This window comes from Callithrix jacchus, chromosome 1 (assembly GCF_049354715.1).
Source record: "Callithrix jacchus isolate 240 chromosome 1, calJac240_pri, whole genome shotgun sequence".
Lineage (NCBI taxonomy): Eukaryota > Metazoa > Chordata > Mammalia > Primates > Cebidae > Callithrix > Callithrix jacchus.
In genome coordinates this window covers 15,303,655-15,319,747 of record NC_133502.1, presented here as the reverse complement: position 1 = coordinate 15,319,747, position 16,093 = coordinate 15,303,655, and the positions used below count along the sequence as shown (strand labels likewise).

Below are 16,093 nucleotides of genomic sequence, written 5' to 3'. Positions count from 1 at the left end.
CTCAGGCAGCTTTCAAGACTTTTCTTATTTTTGGATTTCAGCAGTGTAGCTCTCATGTACGTGTGTGTTTTAACTTATCTTGCTGATTGTTTGTTGAGGGATCAGTAAGTTAATATATTTTACCTAATTTGGAACATTTCTGGTCATTATCCCTTCAAATATTTTTTCTTCCCTAATCTCCTTTTTCCTTCTGGAACTCCAACTATACATGTTAGATTGCTTGATACTGTCCCACAGGTCTCTGAGGCTCTATTTGCTTTTCTTCAATCTTTCTTTTCCTCAAACTGAGTACATAAGATTGGTCTATTTTTTAGTTAACGCTTTCTGCTATTGAGCTTACTGTTAAACATTTCTATTTAGTTCATGTATTTTCGGCTCTTTCTTTTCATAAAAATCACAATTTTCATCATTTTAAAGTGAATAATTCAGTATCATGCAGTATATTTCACAATGCTGTACAAGCATCACCACTAGCTCAAGAACATTTTCATCGTCACAAAAGGAAATCCCATATGCATTAAACAATCACTTTCCACTCCCTCTTCCCCCTAGCCTCTGCAACCACTAACATTTCAGCTTTTTCATAGCTACTACTGCTTCTTTTTTTTTTTTTTTTTTTTTTTTAGACAGTCTCTCATTATCACCCAGGCTGAAGTACTTGGCTCACTGCAACCTCCACCTCCCAGGCTCAAGCAATTTTTGTGCCTCAGCCTCCCAAGTAGCTGGAATTACAGGCACACACCACCATGCCTAGTTAATTTTTGTATTTTAGGTAGAGACAGGGTTTCGCCATGTTGCCTAGGCTGGTCTCAAACTCCTGACCTCAGTGATCTGCCCGCTTTGGCCTCTCAAAGTGTTGGGCTTACAGGCATGAGATACCTACCTACCCTGCCTGGCCTTATTTCTTTGCTTTGCCTTTTTTTTTTGAGACAGGGTTTAGAGTGTAGACCTAGATCGTGCTAGAGTGTACTTGCACGATCTTGGCTCACTGCAACCTCTGCCTCCCAGGTTCAAGAGATTCTCTTGCCTCAGTCTCCCTAGTAGCTGGGATTACAGGTGTGCATCACCACATCTGGCTAATTTTTGTATTTTTAGTAGAGACAGGATTTTGCCATGTTGGCCAGTCTGGTCAGGAACTCCTGGCCTCAAGTGATCCACCCACCTGAACCTCCCAAAGTGTTGGGATTACAGGTATGAGCCACTGCGCCTGGCCCATAGCTACTATTTCTAAGCTGATACTCCCCATCTGTTCATTCGTTGCACGTATATTTTTATGAAGTCTTTGAACATATTTATGGTAGATACTTTAAAGTCCTTGCCTGTTAATTGTAAAATCTCTGTCATCTTGAGTTTGGCTTCTATTATCTACTTTTTTTTCCCATTTCTCACCTCTATTTAGTGGTTTTTGATAGGACACTGGACATTATGATTGATACGTTACAGAGATTCTGGACTCTGCACATTTTTCTGCAGAGTGATTTTTGTTCTAGCAGACAGCTAACTTGGCTGAACACAAATACTAAGTTCTGTCTTCCTTAGGACAGGTAGTAGCCAAGATCTTTGCTCAGTTTTTTCAGGCTTAAAGCTTGCCACTTTTTCATCAGACCTGCAGACACACAGTTCTGTGGCCAACCAAGGATTTGTTCCATTTCACATGCAGATTGGGGTGTTTGTCCCCTCTGTAGCTACCTCCTCTCTGGGCTTTCCCTAACTTTCTGACTGCTCTGCCAATTTCTACCTCTGCCCTTTAACCTCTCAAAACAGTAAGGCTGTGGCTTTTGGCCACGTAAGTAGTTTTGGGAGTACTATCAGGTTAAAGCTACCAACCTGCAAACCTTATCCACCAGTTTGTTTCTTGAGGTAGATTCCCTTCCAGTTTCTGCTTGATTTTGCTTGCTTTCTGGTGCCATATACTAGTAATTTTAAAAAGAAATTTTGTGTGAGGCCAAGCGCAGTGGCTCACGCCTATAATCCCAGCACTTTGAGAGGCTAGGGCGGGAGGATCATGTGGTCAGGAATTTGAGACTAGCCTGGCCAACATGGTGAAACCCGGCTCCACTAAAACAAAAATCAGCTGCGCATGGTGGCGTGCACCTGTAATCCCAGCTATTTGGGAGGCTGAGGTAGGAGAATTGCTTGAACCTGGGAGGTGGAGGAGGTTGCAGTGAGCTGAGATCGTGCTAGTGCACTCCAACCTGGGTGACAGAGCAAGACTCCGTCTCAGGAAAAAAAAAATTGTGTGGCTCTTACAAATCTACATAAAATAATACAGGGGAATTAGTGCAATCAAGCTACTCTACCATTTATGGGAAATGCCTTATTCTTTTTTTTTGAGACCGAGTTTTGCTCGTTACCCAGGCTGGAGTGCAATGGCGCGATCTCGGCTCACCGCAACCTCTGCCTCCCGGATTCAAGCAATTCTCCTGCCTCAGCCTCCCGAGTAGCTGGGACTACAGGCACGCGCCACCATGCCCAGCTAATTTTTGTGTTTTTAGTAGAGACGAGGTTTCACCATGTTGACCAGGATGGTCTCGATCTCTTGACCTTGTGATCCACTTGCCTCAGCCTCCCAAAGTGCTGGGATTATAGGTGTAAGCCACCGCGCCTGGCCACCTTAGTCTTTTTAACAGCTACATCATTACAATGATATGACTATCCCTTTATATAATGAATCCTCAATTTATGGGCACTTTATTATATGAACACACATATATATTATATATGTATGTGATATAGGCATATATTATGTGTGTGTGTCTGTGTATATATACATATTTGGAGATAGGGTCTGGCTCTGTCACCCAGGCTAGAGTGCAGTAGTGCAATCTCAGCTCACTGCTACTTCCGCCTCCCAGGCTCAAGCAATCCTCCCATCTCAGCCTCTAAAGTAGCTGGGACTACAGGCGCACACCACCATGCCTGGCTAATTTTTCTATTTTTTGTAGAGACGGGGTTTCACCATGTTGCTCAGGCTGGTCTCCAACTCCTGAGCTCAAATGATCCCACCTGCCTCTGCCTCCCAAAGTGCTGGGATTACAGGCATGAGCCACCACACCTGGACTTATTTTTATTAATATCTTTTTGGTAACAGTAGAAGAATCCTCCCTTCCAAAGGTGTCCAAGTAGGTGGCTGAAGTGTAGCAGTTCGGCAAACATGCTTCAGAAATGCAGGTCCGGCTCCTGCTCATCCCTTAGTAGGCATGTAAATTTGGATAAGTTACTTAACTTCCCTGAATCTCACTTTCCTCATCTGAAAAACAGGCAAAAGAATATGTCCTAATGATAATATTAACGTATATAAAGTGCAGTGCTTGACATATAGAAACAGCTCAGGAGGCTGTAGTCTTCCCCAAGAATAAGAACAGGATTTAAGAGAGGGCAGAGCTGGGGTTAAGATCAACAGTACAGGGCAGATGGAACAAGAGGGCTCAGCTGGAATGGGAGGTCACAGGGGAAAGGTGAAAGAACAAAAAGAAGAAAGAAAAAAGAGAGGCCCAAAATAATATGTCTTTATACTAGGTAAGATTTCATCAAACGCTTTTCTTATTCAGAACTACTTTAGTCAAAACTTGTGAAATAGGCAAAGTTCATCCTTGGCAGCACTCCCCTGCCCCCAACTTCTCCACTTTTAGCACTTCTCTGAACCCTCTGGTGCCTGTGTTATAAATAGTCATGTTTTTCAGGGACTGTACTGACCCGCAGCCCTAAAAGAGCCTTCTTCAACTCCAGGAACACCACTTCTCACAAATATATTAATATTTGCATGATGAGTGACTCCAGAATAAACAGAAAAGAGGATTTTTTTAAAAAAGAAATGGATTTGAAAGAGGCATCTGACAATTTACTAGGATGGTATCGCTCTGAAAAAAGCATTGCTTAACGGGGTTACATGAGAGTTAAACAAGAAATACTCCAAGCTGCTTCTGAAAAAAGATGGGGCTTTGTATCCAGTAGTGTACATGCTTCTGCTGGTTGAGAACAATCCACTTCCGGGTTAGACTCCCATCCTCCCAGGGGTGCAAGGCTATCTAAGCAGAGAAGCCACATCCAACCAACTTGGGGTACTTTCCAGAGCTGGTGGGGTGGGGGTGAGCAGAGCCTCTTCGACAATACAATGGGAGAAGGCCCAGTACCTGGTGACTGAACAGGTCCATTAGCAGAGGTCGCCTTCAAACCAGCAAATACCTTCTCCAAGAAGAGGCTAGAACACTCTGAGATCCTCATAAGGATAAGCATAACATCTCCTTGGTAAAGGAAGAAGTTTTAACAAGTAGGCTTTAAAAAGGAACCCTGAGCAACAGGAGCCCAGGGCCCAGAGGGTGCAGTGGTTTCACCCAGCCAACACTGATCTCCTGGGCTGGGGCCCCTCGCTGCAGCCCAATCCCATGTGTCTACGTTAAAGAAATGGACTTTGAGATGAAGGACAGAAATATTAAAGGCCTACCCTTCCCTCTGTGGGAGTCCTTTTGAGCTGTCCATGAGAATCAGAAGAAATGCTTCCTAGTGACACGAGAAAGAGACAAGCAGTGATGGAACCAGCGTCTCTGGATATTGTAGGATCCAGGAGCAGGAGGATGCCCCCCACACATCAGGGAGAGCGCTGGCCAGATGGGGGAGGGGATGAGGGCCAACCAGGGGCAATCAGGTAACATGTCTAACACCTGGAGGAGGTGGAAGGCAAATAGATGGGGACTTGGAGTACTGAGATTTCAACAGACACACTTGTACTTGTCAGGAGGCAACATCTACAGAATGGTTTCTTGAATTCTTACCTAATCTTCCAGTTTTCTTCATGGTTTCAGATAAAGAACGACTCTTAGGGCTGTGAACAGAAACACCGAAGCTGGGATAGCCCAATGTCAGGGCCATTTGTCATTCCCACAGGCCAAGAACCTGGACGCTGTCCCCACACCAGGGAACCCTCCAAAGCATAAGCCAAATGGGAACTGGAAACACTTCCTCATTCCCCCAACTCCAGGGCTCTCTCTGCCTGTCACATATGCCTGCCCCAGCCTTAGAATTCAGAGTCCGAGGAACAAGGCAGCAGGAACCAAGCGGCAGTCACTGTTTCAAGGTGAAAAATCCCCACATTAGCTGTGACACTTACTATAGTCAACTTTTTACCAACTAACACAAATATTTACAATTTTATTCTTATATTTGTAGCACAGGCCTCACCCCTCCTCTCCCATCCACAAAGGCAGAAACAGAAAATAACAATATCACAATAATGAGGAGGAAATAACTGGCCATTGTACCCGCCTTTTATAGACAGATGTTTCTTGGGATTTGCCCACAACACTTAAAGGTCCATTTGTAATTCTGATAACCTAAGACTTTAAACTCTATTACACACTGATTGCTGTCTAGAGCCTCGGGCTCCGGTTTACAAGCCTGTTCTGCCTTCCTGCAGGCTCGCTATGCTTATAAATGACACCTTCCAGTGTCTTAAAGTATGAAAGGCAGCTAGTCCTGAATTCTCAGGCTGCTAATGGTTTCACATAAAACGAGATCCTATGATTTTTATTACCACCCTGGTACAACTTCACAGGTGAGGAGCCACCAGGGAAAGGATGAGGCCACATCTTTCACTCCTGGCCTTCTGACTCTTCCAAGCACAAGCAACTTTTCCACTCGATATTGCAAATGACTGCTCCAACTCCCAAGGCTGCTGATTAATCCAAACAGGGTCTACAATGTCACTTAAAGAAACCGAGAGTAAGTCATCAAGTCGTCTCTCTGGAGAGAGGGGTGATGTGAATTCACTTCCTAAATTCACAGCAGTAAAGCTGATTAAGCAACTGATCCTTTCTATTTTTACTCAAATATATACAGTTAACAGGTATTGGTTCACTTTGCATGTTGGGAAATAACTAGTGGAAAATATTAAATTTCACATTCCAATCAGATATGCCAGACACCAGTTTTGTATACAGGCTCACAACACAAAGATGATTGTACCTGGAGAAGTGACTGTGTTAGCTACACGAGTACCAACGTTCCGATGGGTTTTGTAAACTTCACGTTCTAGTACCTCTGCATTTATGTGATGTTTTAATAACACACAACATGCCAAATACAGCACCAGTGGGCTGCTTTTGAAAGAAAACAACTCCCAAAAGCCTTTAAAACAGAGTTGATTACCAGAAAGTACATGAAATTCACATGTGCAGGTATATCTAACTTTGGCCATTTTCTTCACTTTGACAGTGACTTATGGCAGGCTAAATACGTGAATGCAGTTCTCAGATGATTTAGCAACATTATTTCTCCTGGGGAGAAAAACAATCTAAAGCCATACAAACTAATTTTTCCATTATTAAAAGAGGTTGTAATAAATGCTTAGTGGGGGAAACCTTAGTTTTTAGTATCTTTTAAAAACAGAAAAAGCAAATTAACTTTTTTTTCTTTTTTTAATTGCATTTTAGGTTTTGGGGTACATGTGAAGAACACGCAAGATAGTTGCATAGGTACATACATGGCAGTGTGGTTTGCTGCCTTCCTCCCCATCACCTACAGCTAGCATTTCTCCCCATGCTATCTCTCCCCAACTCCCCACCCCCTGCTGTCCCTCCCCTATTTCTCCCCAACAGACCCCAGTGTGTGATGCTCCCCTCCCCATGTCCATGTGTTCTCATTGTTCAACACCCGCCTATGAGTGAGAACATTCGGTGTTTGATTTTCTGTTCTTGTGTCAGTTTGTTGAGAATAATGGTTTTCAGGTTCATCCATGTCCCTACAAAGGACACGAACTCATCATTTTTTATTGCTGCATAATATTCCATGGTGTATATGTGCCACATTTTCCTTGTCCAGTCTATCATCGATGGGCATTTGGGCTGGTTCCGGGTCTTTGCTATTGTAAACAGTGCTGCAGTGAACATTCGTGTGCATGTGTCCTTATAGCAGAACGAGTTATAATCCTTTGGAATATATACCCAGTAATGGGATTGCTGGATCAAATGGAATTTCTATTTCTCAAAATACGGAAAGCTTCACGAATTTGCATGCCATCCTTGCGCAGGGGCCATGCTGATCTTCTCCGTATCGTTCCAATTTTAGTATATGTGCTGCCGAAGCGAGCACAGCGAATTAACTTTTAAATGCCAACTGTGAAAAAAAGTTGCATGTGGCAGACTCTAGTTTTAAAACTTAAAAAAAATTTCAAATTCAAATAAAACAAAATGCCACATAAGTGGCTTACATACAAAAAAGCCTTCAAAACCCAACAAAACTGAACTTAAAGCTCACACACAAAAAATTTTCCTTTTTAAGACCAAGATCCTTCAAGACCATTTGTCATAGGCTTAGAAGTGGTGAAAGCCAAACCAGCTGCCAAAAATTATTTACTTTGTAGCACAAACAACTAAGGATATAACACCCACTAACCTGCCAAGAAAATGCAAGATTAATTTATTCTGCATGCTTTCGATTTTACTTTCTGTTAAAACAATACTCATCATCATAGTCAAGCCTGTAAGTATTTTATCTTAATAAAAAATAGAAACAAGAAAGGAACACAGAAAAAAGGAGACAGTGGCAAGAAACAAACAAATCCAGATGTCTGAGTCCGGAAATAAAGATTATCCCATTAATTAAATCTATGGTAAAGTACCTCATGAATACTTTTTTCCTCTCAAAAGTGTAGGATTAAAAAATGAAATTATCCACAATATTTACTACATTTTTGGCATACTTTTATGCGCTTTTTTTCAGATTCAAAAGCATCAGCCCAAACACAAAACCAGTATGAATTCCATAGACAGAAAGCTCTGAGTAGAGGCAGTGCTAGATGAGTCATAAGTGCAGACAGTCCTGCAAATGTAGCCACCACTGGAGCCAGCTTATTAGTCCCAAAATATAGAAATTCTTTGTAACTGAAGCTCTGGAATGTCATCTGTCTTAAATTACATCCACCTGGGATTACATTCTGATGACCAATACGGGTAGATTACTGGAATGGTAATTGACATTTAAACTGTTTGAAGTTTCTCATTAAGGTCTCTTAACAAATTAACTGCAGATGTAGGAAGCAAAGTATACAGTACACAGAGAAGTGAAGTCACCTGAAAGCTCCAAATAACTGGCACTATTTAAATGTACATTATAAGTACATTAACGTGAGGATGAACTGGCCACATAAGCTGCAGAGTTCCACCACGTTTTGTCTATTCCAATTAGATTTCACAGTGAACTGTGAATGTAATTTAAGTAAAAGAGAAAGCCAAGGGGTTCAAATGACATGGGACTACCTCTTAGGCCAGGTTACAGAGCGAAAGGCTAATTTGACGGAGGTTGAAAGAGATTAAACATCTCCACTGGCTCTTTGTTGCCAATGGTATGTAAATCTGAAGTTGGTCCTGGGCTGGCCTGGAATTCCCTTTATAGTCTGGCTCCAACCAACCCCCATTCTTAACGTCATGCCCAGCTCCTGAGAATCCCACACTCCATAATTACCTGCTCATAACTCCTCTGCTGGGCCTTGTGCATGCAGTTCCCTCTGCTATGAACACTCTTCCCTCTGCCATCCTTTAAACTCTGCCCAGAGGGCAGCTTCCGTGGGAATGATCGAGGTGCCCTCCAAAAGCCACCCTGCCTCTGTATTCCCACAGCATACTGCACTGACCCCTGCTTCACCACTGGCCACGGCATCTTCATTTCAGTCAACATTTACTCAGGATCTACCACAGGCCGAGGTACTGCACTGGCTACTTGAAGACTAAGACACCATAGTGGGGGAATTATTCCGCCACTGGCCACCCCTCCTCCACGCAGCCAGCCACCTCACACCGCACATTTAAATAGCGCCAGTTATTTGGAGCTTTCAGGTGACTTCACTTCTCTGTGTACTAAATATTTCACTTCCTACATCTGCAGTTAATTTGTTAAGAGACCTTAATAAGAAACTTCAACAGTTTGCCTGCTTCTTAGCAAGCAAAGGAGGCCATATCTCACGTGAGATGCGCCAAAGCACCTTCTGGAACCTGCCACAGCAAAGATCCTCAGGAAATGTTCTTCCCTTCTCTCTTCTTAGGAGCTGCCTCAGTCATGCTCGGAGCCTGGGACTCAGAGTCTGGGAGGCATGACTCCCATTCTTGTCAGAAGAATGTATAAAGGAGTGACTGAATAATACACAAAGATGTGCCATAGGTGCCTCTGAATACTACTGATATGTTTTGGAATTCTTTGTGATAAAAGGTTGTTCTAGGAAATCTTTTTCCATTTACCTACATAATACAATCAATAAGTTCTGCAAGAAATGGCTTGTTCTTACTAAAACCCAAATTTAAAAATTTTTTAAGAGGAAAAAGTCACTTCAAGTAATAAACCATATGGCTGTGAAGATAAGTTTCTTATCCTTCACAAACTAAACCCCCAAAATATTAACATTTTGACGAATTCTCCCAAAACCAGTAATTAATAAAATGCACCTGTGTCAACAGTCCCGTTTCCACCTTTGTAAGTCACTTCCTTGGCCGATCCCTGGGCTCCTCAATTAGCACATTAAATGTGTGCGGAGCCTGAATGCTGCTAATCCCTGCTGGTCACCGGCTAGTTGCTAATGCTTTGTGATTCCCACAGAAAAAAATATGTGGGGCCATGCGAGGTCTCAGAGCCAGGCCGGTTAGCAGTTTCCCAGAAGGGATAGGAGTGAGTAAACATGATGCCTGGTCCTCAAGGAGCTTACAGCCTACTGGGCATCAAATGAACAGCAGAACTCCCAAGTGGGGGACTCAGCCCAAAACAGTCCCTGAGTTGATGGATGAGCTCCGATGGAGAAGGCATGGGAGCAGAGGAGCGCTTCCACACGCTGGCCATAAGGAGGCGACAGAACTGAGCCTCTGAGCCATGCTTTCTGTCATGGCTTATTTTAGTAATAAGCTGGAGTGTTATTGCGTGAAGGTGGGGGAAGGATGAGGCTTGGGGAAAAACCAGAAACAGAAAGAAAATTTCAGGTTAAAAGTGAATGTTAACCTTTGGATCCTGCAAAGATGCTTCCACTAAGCTGGAAGACCATGACTTTCTTAAAATATGACTTCCAGATGCTGGTCCTGAGTTGAGGAAGTGCTATGTGTTCAATAGGTGAGAAGCTCTGAAATAAACAGAATGTAGCTAGGGCAGGGACGTTGGCTAGAGAGGACCTTTAGACCACATGGTCTTAGACTGGCCAAGCTCTCCGGGGGATACCTTGGTGCTAGGGTAAAGCCACCTTCAGACACTGAGGTTTCCCCTCTGCCCACAACTCAAATGCATAAACCAACAATGTAAACTAGTTGTAGAGAAGATGCCCCGTTTATACTTTCGAAAACTCTTTCACAAAAGAGAGAATATTTAGGAATCTAAAAACAGCCTTGGCCTCTGTTCAAAAATTCGAGCCAAGAAAAAACCTTCAGATTTGATATCTTAAATTAGCAGGAATGTTTAGACAAATCTATAATCCAGGAAAACATACACACGCCCACACTCATGCATAAAAACTTTGCCTTTCCACCCTCTCATGTCAAATGGATAATTACTGATGGATTCTGTTTACTGTGACCATATGATGATACATTCATTCAAGAATCATTTAATCAGTGCCTACTGTGTCAGGCACTGTGCTGGGCACAGGCATAAAGAGTGAACGTGGAGTTTCCAGCCCAGTGTGGGAGACCAAACATAACAGGGAGAGGCACACTTTCCTGGCTCATGACAAGCACGTAAGTGCCATGAAGAACGGGATGCTATGAGGGAGGGAAAAGGTCGGGAAGAGAGGACACGCTTCAGGTGGTCACCCCCACTCCAAAGACTCAGCCTTTAGGTATCTATCTGATGTTGTTTTTTACATCCCCTGTGTATTAGTGTTCTTATGAACCATGCGCATGCCATACCTAGCATTCAATGCATCATCTCATCATTTACTTCTAAATGGACCTTGGATCTGACTCCCTGAGTCTCAAAGCCCACGGTCTCTGGACCTAAGGAGGAAAGTGTTAAATAAATAAATAAATTAATAATAAAGAAAAGCCCATGGGTGTTTGCCTTCCCCGCTTGAGGGAACAGGAGAAGGCCAATGATGCATGGTAGGTGGACTGTGTGAGGAGAATAGAAGGCAGTGAGATGAAAGAGGTAGGAGGGGGAAGATCATAAGCTCCTCAGAATCCAAGGGAGGGACAGGGTATATTATAAATACAATGGGAAGGATGTGAAGCAGAGAAGTGAAATTAGCCAATTTGTGCATTTAAAAATGATTTGGAGGAAACCATGAGATACAACTTCACACCCACTACCATGGCTGCAATAAAAACAATGGAAAATAGCAAGTGTTGGCGAGGATGTGGAGAAATCAGAACCTTGTAAATTGCTGCTGGAATGTAAAATGGTGCAGCCACTGTGGAAAACAGCTGGGTGCTTCCTCAAAGAGTTAAACATAGAATTACCATATGGCACAGCAGTTCCTAGGCATATGCCCAAAGGAATTACAAACAAATAGCTGTACATGGATGTTCATAACAGCACTAAGTACAATTCCCAAAAAGTGGAGACAGCCCAAATGTACATCAACTGACAAATTTTAAACATGAGCCAGGTGTGGTGGTGAGTGCCTGCAGTCCTAGCTACTTGGAAGGCTGAGGCAGGGGGATCCCTCAAGCCCAGGAGTTCAAGGCTACAGTGAGCTATGATCATGCCACTACACTCCAGCCTGGGTGACAGAGCTAGATCCTGTCTCTAAAAAATTAAACTTCATTTAAAAAATAAACAAAATATAGTATTATATCCATAGAAAGGAATAGGTCAGTGTATAGAGACAGAAAATAGACCAGTGGTTGCCAGGGGTTGAGGAGAGGAGGGAATGGGGAGTGAACACTCAATGGATAGTTTTCCTTTAGGGCGAAGAAAATGTTCTGGAAATGAATGGCGAAGGCTGCACAACATTGTGAATGTATTAAAACACCCTTGAACAGTACACTTTAAAATGGTTAGTTTTAGGCTGGGCATGGTGGCTCACGCCTATAATTCCAGCATTTTGGGAGGCTGTGGGCAGATCACAAGGTCAGCAGTTCGAGACCAGCCTGGCCAATATGATGAAACCCCGTCTCTACTAAAAATATAAAAATTAGCTGAGCATGGTGATGGGCACCTGTAGTACCAGCTACTGGGGAGGCTGAGGCAGGAGAATCTCTTGAACCTGGGAGGCGGAGGTTGCAGTGAGCAGAGATTGGTCCATTGCACTTCAGCCTGGGCAAAAAAATAAATAAAATAAAATAAAATGGTTAGTTTTATGCTATGTGAATGTAATCTCAATTAAAAAAAAATAAATCTTGCTTGGAGGGATACCCATAGATGTAAACAATCCTTTTTCACAGTGGTCCAGATGACAAATGACTGCCAGTAGGGGCAATGGAGACAAAGAGACAAGTACAGATCCAAGAGATATTTTTGGAACCAACATGTCTAGATTATAGAATGTACATTTTAATATCTACGCTGGCAGCACGTAACATGAGAGGCAATGAGAGAACTCAGCCCGTTAGATGATTATTCCAAGAGTCCAAACCGGAATCTAGAACAATGGGTGAGTATGCAGAACAATGTCCCCCAAAGATGTCCACGTCCTCATACCCACTATCAACTAATATGTTAGGTTACATGGCAAAGTGGAATGAAGGTTGCTGATCAGCTGACCTTGAGTTGGGGAGATTAGCCTAGGTTACCCACGTGGGGCCAACATAATTACAAGAGTCCTTCTAAGTTGGAGAGGGCGGCAGAAGCAACAGAACCTGAGAGATGGCAGCAGTGGGGGGAAGAATTCAATCTACTGGGGCTGGCTTTGAAGATGGATAAGGAGCCATGAGCCAAAGAATATGGGCAGCCTCTAGAAGCTGGAAAGGGCAAGGAAACGAATCCCCCAAAACTGCCAGAAAGGAAGCTCTCCATTCCTGTAAACACTGTCGTTTCATCCCACAAAGACCCGTATCAGACTTCAAACTTGCAGAAGCTTAAGTTAACAAATCTGTGTTGACTTAACCAGGGGTGTCCACCCTTCTGGCTTCCTTGGTCCACACTGGAAGATTTGTCTCAGGCCACACATAAAATACACTAACAACAGCTGATAAGCTAAAGAAAAAAAAAATCACCAAAAAATCTCATAATGTTTTGAGAAAGTTTACAGATTTGTGTTGGGTCGTATTCAAAGCCATCCCGGGTCACGTGTGGCCCACAGGCCCACGTGTGGACAAGCTTAATTTAAACCATGATGTTTGTGATAATCTGTTATAACAGCAATAGGAAACTAATACAATGAAAAAAGAGTTGGCACCTGAAGGGGAAAATCAACAGGCCTGGCAACAGATGGGGTGTGGGTGGGAGAGGAGAGGAAAGGCTGCATCAAAGATGACTGGGAGTTCTGCGCCTCGATCACCTTTACACAGGGAAGGCTGGCAAAAGTCAGCAGAGAGGTTAGGGCTCTCAGGGAAGAGACAGATGGCTGGCTGAGGTGTCTGGGGAAGGAAGGCTTCCAGGAGGAAGTGGCACTGATGATCCAGAGTGTGGGCATGGTAAGTGGCACATGTGGCCACAGGTAAGGGCCCTGGAGGGAATTGGAAAGATGGAGGACGGGTGAAGAGGTGCACGCATACCACACTAAGGGGCCTGGACTTTATGTGGCAGGTAATCGGATATCATCCGGAAATTTATGCTGTCCAAGGGGGTGGGCACCATGATCAGAGTACAGCGCTAGGATGCTTAAGGTCAGTGAGAAGCGTGTTTACGTGTTAAGGGGTGGGGAGAAGAGGTTTAGGGTAAGGATTCTCCCAGTCCCCTGGTGCAGGCATGTAACCAGATTATCTGGAAAATCTCTGATGTTCTTTCTGCAGGACAAGTAGACACTGATGATTCAAACCCACAGCTTGGACCTTTGTCCAGAGGACATGAAGGGTGGCAGAGACCCTCCAAGCCTCTCCTATACCCATATTCTCTTCCTGGAAGAGGACAAATTCTCCCAACTGGCTGACTCCTTTGCAGTTAAGGCATCTGCAGAAGGCATTTCTCTTTCTTTTTTTTTTTTTTTTTGAGATGGAGTCTCACTCTGTCACCCAGGCTGGAGTGCAATGGTGTGATCTCAGCAACCTCCACCTCCTGGGTTCAAGAGATTCTCCTGCCTCAGTCTCCTAAGCAGCTGGGATTACAGATGTGCAACTACCATGCCTGGCTATTTTTTTGTATTTTTAGTAGAGACGGGGTTTCACCATGTTGGTCAGGCTGGTCTCAAACTCCTGACATCATGATCTGCCCACCTCGGCCTCCCAAAGTGCTGGGGTTACAAGCATGAGCCCCCATGCCCAGCGAAGGCATTTCTTCAAATGTGCAGCACTTGGGAAGGGCTACACACCTGACATGAGCACTGCCTGTTTTCTTGGGCTTACTGGTCATCCCTGAGTAGGCTGCTGGCTGATGAGCCCTGGAATAGGGAGACCCTTCGAGAGCACTGTGGTCCAGGCTCCGAGCATTTGCAAGCCTGCTTGAGGGCACCAGGTGGGCAGGAAACCCAAAACTGGAGCAGGAAAAAAGTGAAAGAGGTGAGATATAGGCAAAAATCAGGTATCCACTTCTGAGTCAAAATCTTGCAGATCACACTAAAATTTAGGACATCCACCTTCTCTTACACTTGAGCTCTTTTAGGATCTGCATCTCAGTACACCTGAATTATTTTAGAATCGTAATCCCTTGGCGCTGTGCTGTGTCCGTCATAAGCCACTCTAACAAAGTGCCTGGTAGCACTCCCTGCTTCAGGGAGAGACATGATGAAGGCACCACCCCTTCTGAGCACCTAAAGGGAGAGGATCAACAACACACGACCACACAAATCCCGCTTACTGGAGGAGAAGGCGGTAACACCAACCGAGTGCGGACTGTCCCCATAAGTTTGGGGGAGGCAGAGCTTTTATATTCAATCTCTGGTCAAACTGAGCTCAAATGGACCAAAATAACTTACAGCTCAAAAAGGTATATATTTTATATTTCTGAATTCCCCAAGCTCTTCTTGAGGGCAATAATTCCTTTCTAGACTTTGGAATGTCAACTGGCAGGAAGAAACTAGTCCATCCTCCTTTTGATGGGTGAGAAAAATAAGGCACAATTTAGACAAGAGCCTTGAAAAAGGTCAAGGGCTAACTGCAGGGTCAGCATTGAACTTGAACCCCAGAGGACCTGTCCAGGACCTTCCTGCCTAGAGCAGAGACTTATTAACTTGATTTTGAAATTATTTTTGACAATTGTAAGAAAAAGCTAAATAGCACCTGAGGATATCAAACCAATTCTGATTTTTAGGAGCTAGAATAAGTTTCTACCTTAATATGAATTACAAATATTTTCCTCAAGGTGCAAACCACCTGTCTTAGTCTATTTATGCTGCTATTTTTAAAAGTATCACAGACTGGGAATTTATAATCAATAGAAACTTATTTCCCACAGTTCTGGAGGCTGGGGAATCCAAGATTAAGGTGCCAGCCTCAGGATCTACGGAGGGCTGCTCTCTGCTTCCAACATGGCGCCATGTGGCTGTGTCCTCACATGGCAGAGGGCAGAAGGCCAAGACTGGAAAACTCTCTCTGAAGCCTCTTTTCAGTGGTACTAACCCATTCATGAGGCACAGCCCTTTTGACTTAACCGCTTTCTACAAGGCCACACTTCTCAATACCACCACAACACGGATTCAGTTTCAACATGAACTTTGGAGGGATACCACATTCGAACCCTAGTATTACCCTGGAACGAATAAACCCACTTTGGGCTTAAACTGAAACACCACATTTCTGTGCTCCATACAGAACAGGCACTAACAATAGCCAAAAGGTGGCAATGACCCAAATGTCCATCAACAGATGAATGGAGAAATAAAATACAGAATATACACACAATAGATTATTATTCAGCCTTAAAGAATGAAAATCAGATACCTGCTATAACACGGATGCACCTTGGAAGATATTATGCTGAGTAAAATAAGCCAAACACAAAAGGACAAATACGGGATGCTATGTATGTGAGGTACCTAGAGTAGTCAAATTCACCGTGAAAGAAATGAGAATGGGGGTTACCAGGGGCTAGGTAG

General features: G+C 43.6%; 1 protein-coding gene and 1 non-coding gene across 11 annotated transcripts in view; both read right to left on the bottom strand.

Moving 5' to 3' along the window:
• Window positions 1-16,093, bottom strand: part of CLYBL (citramalyl-CoA lyase) — a 287,479-nt gene that overhangs the window by 259,272 nt on the left and 12,114 nt on the right. The window lies entirely within an intron of this gene.
• Window positions 6,980-7,086, bottom strand: LOC118148062 (U6 spliceosomal RNA). The gene has a single exon (XR_004734843.1). It is a non-coding gene; the product is annotated as a U6 spliceosomal RNA (small nuclear RNA).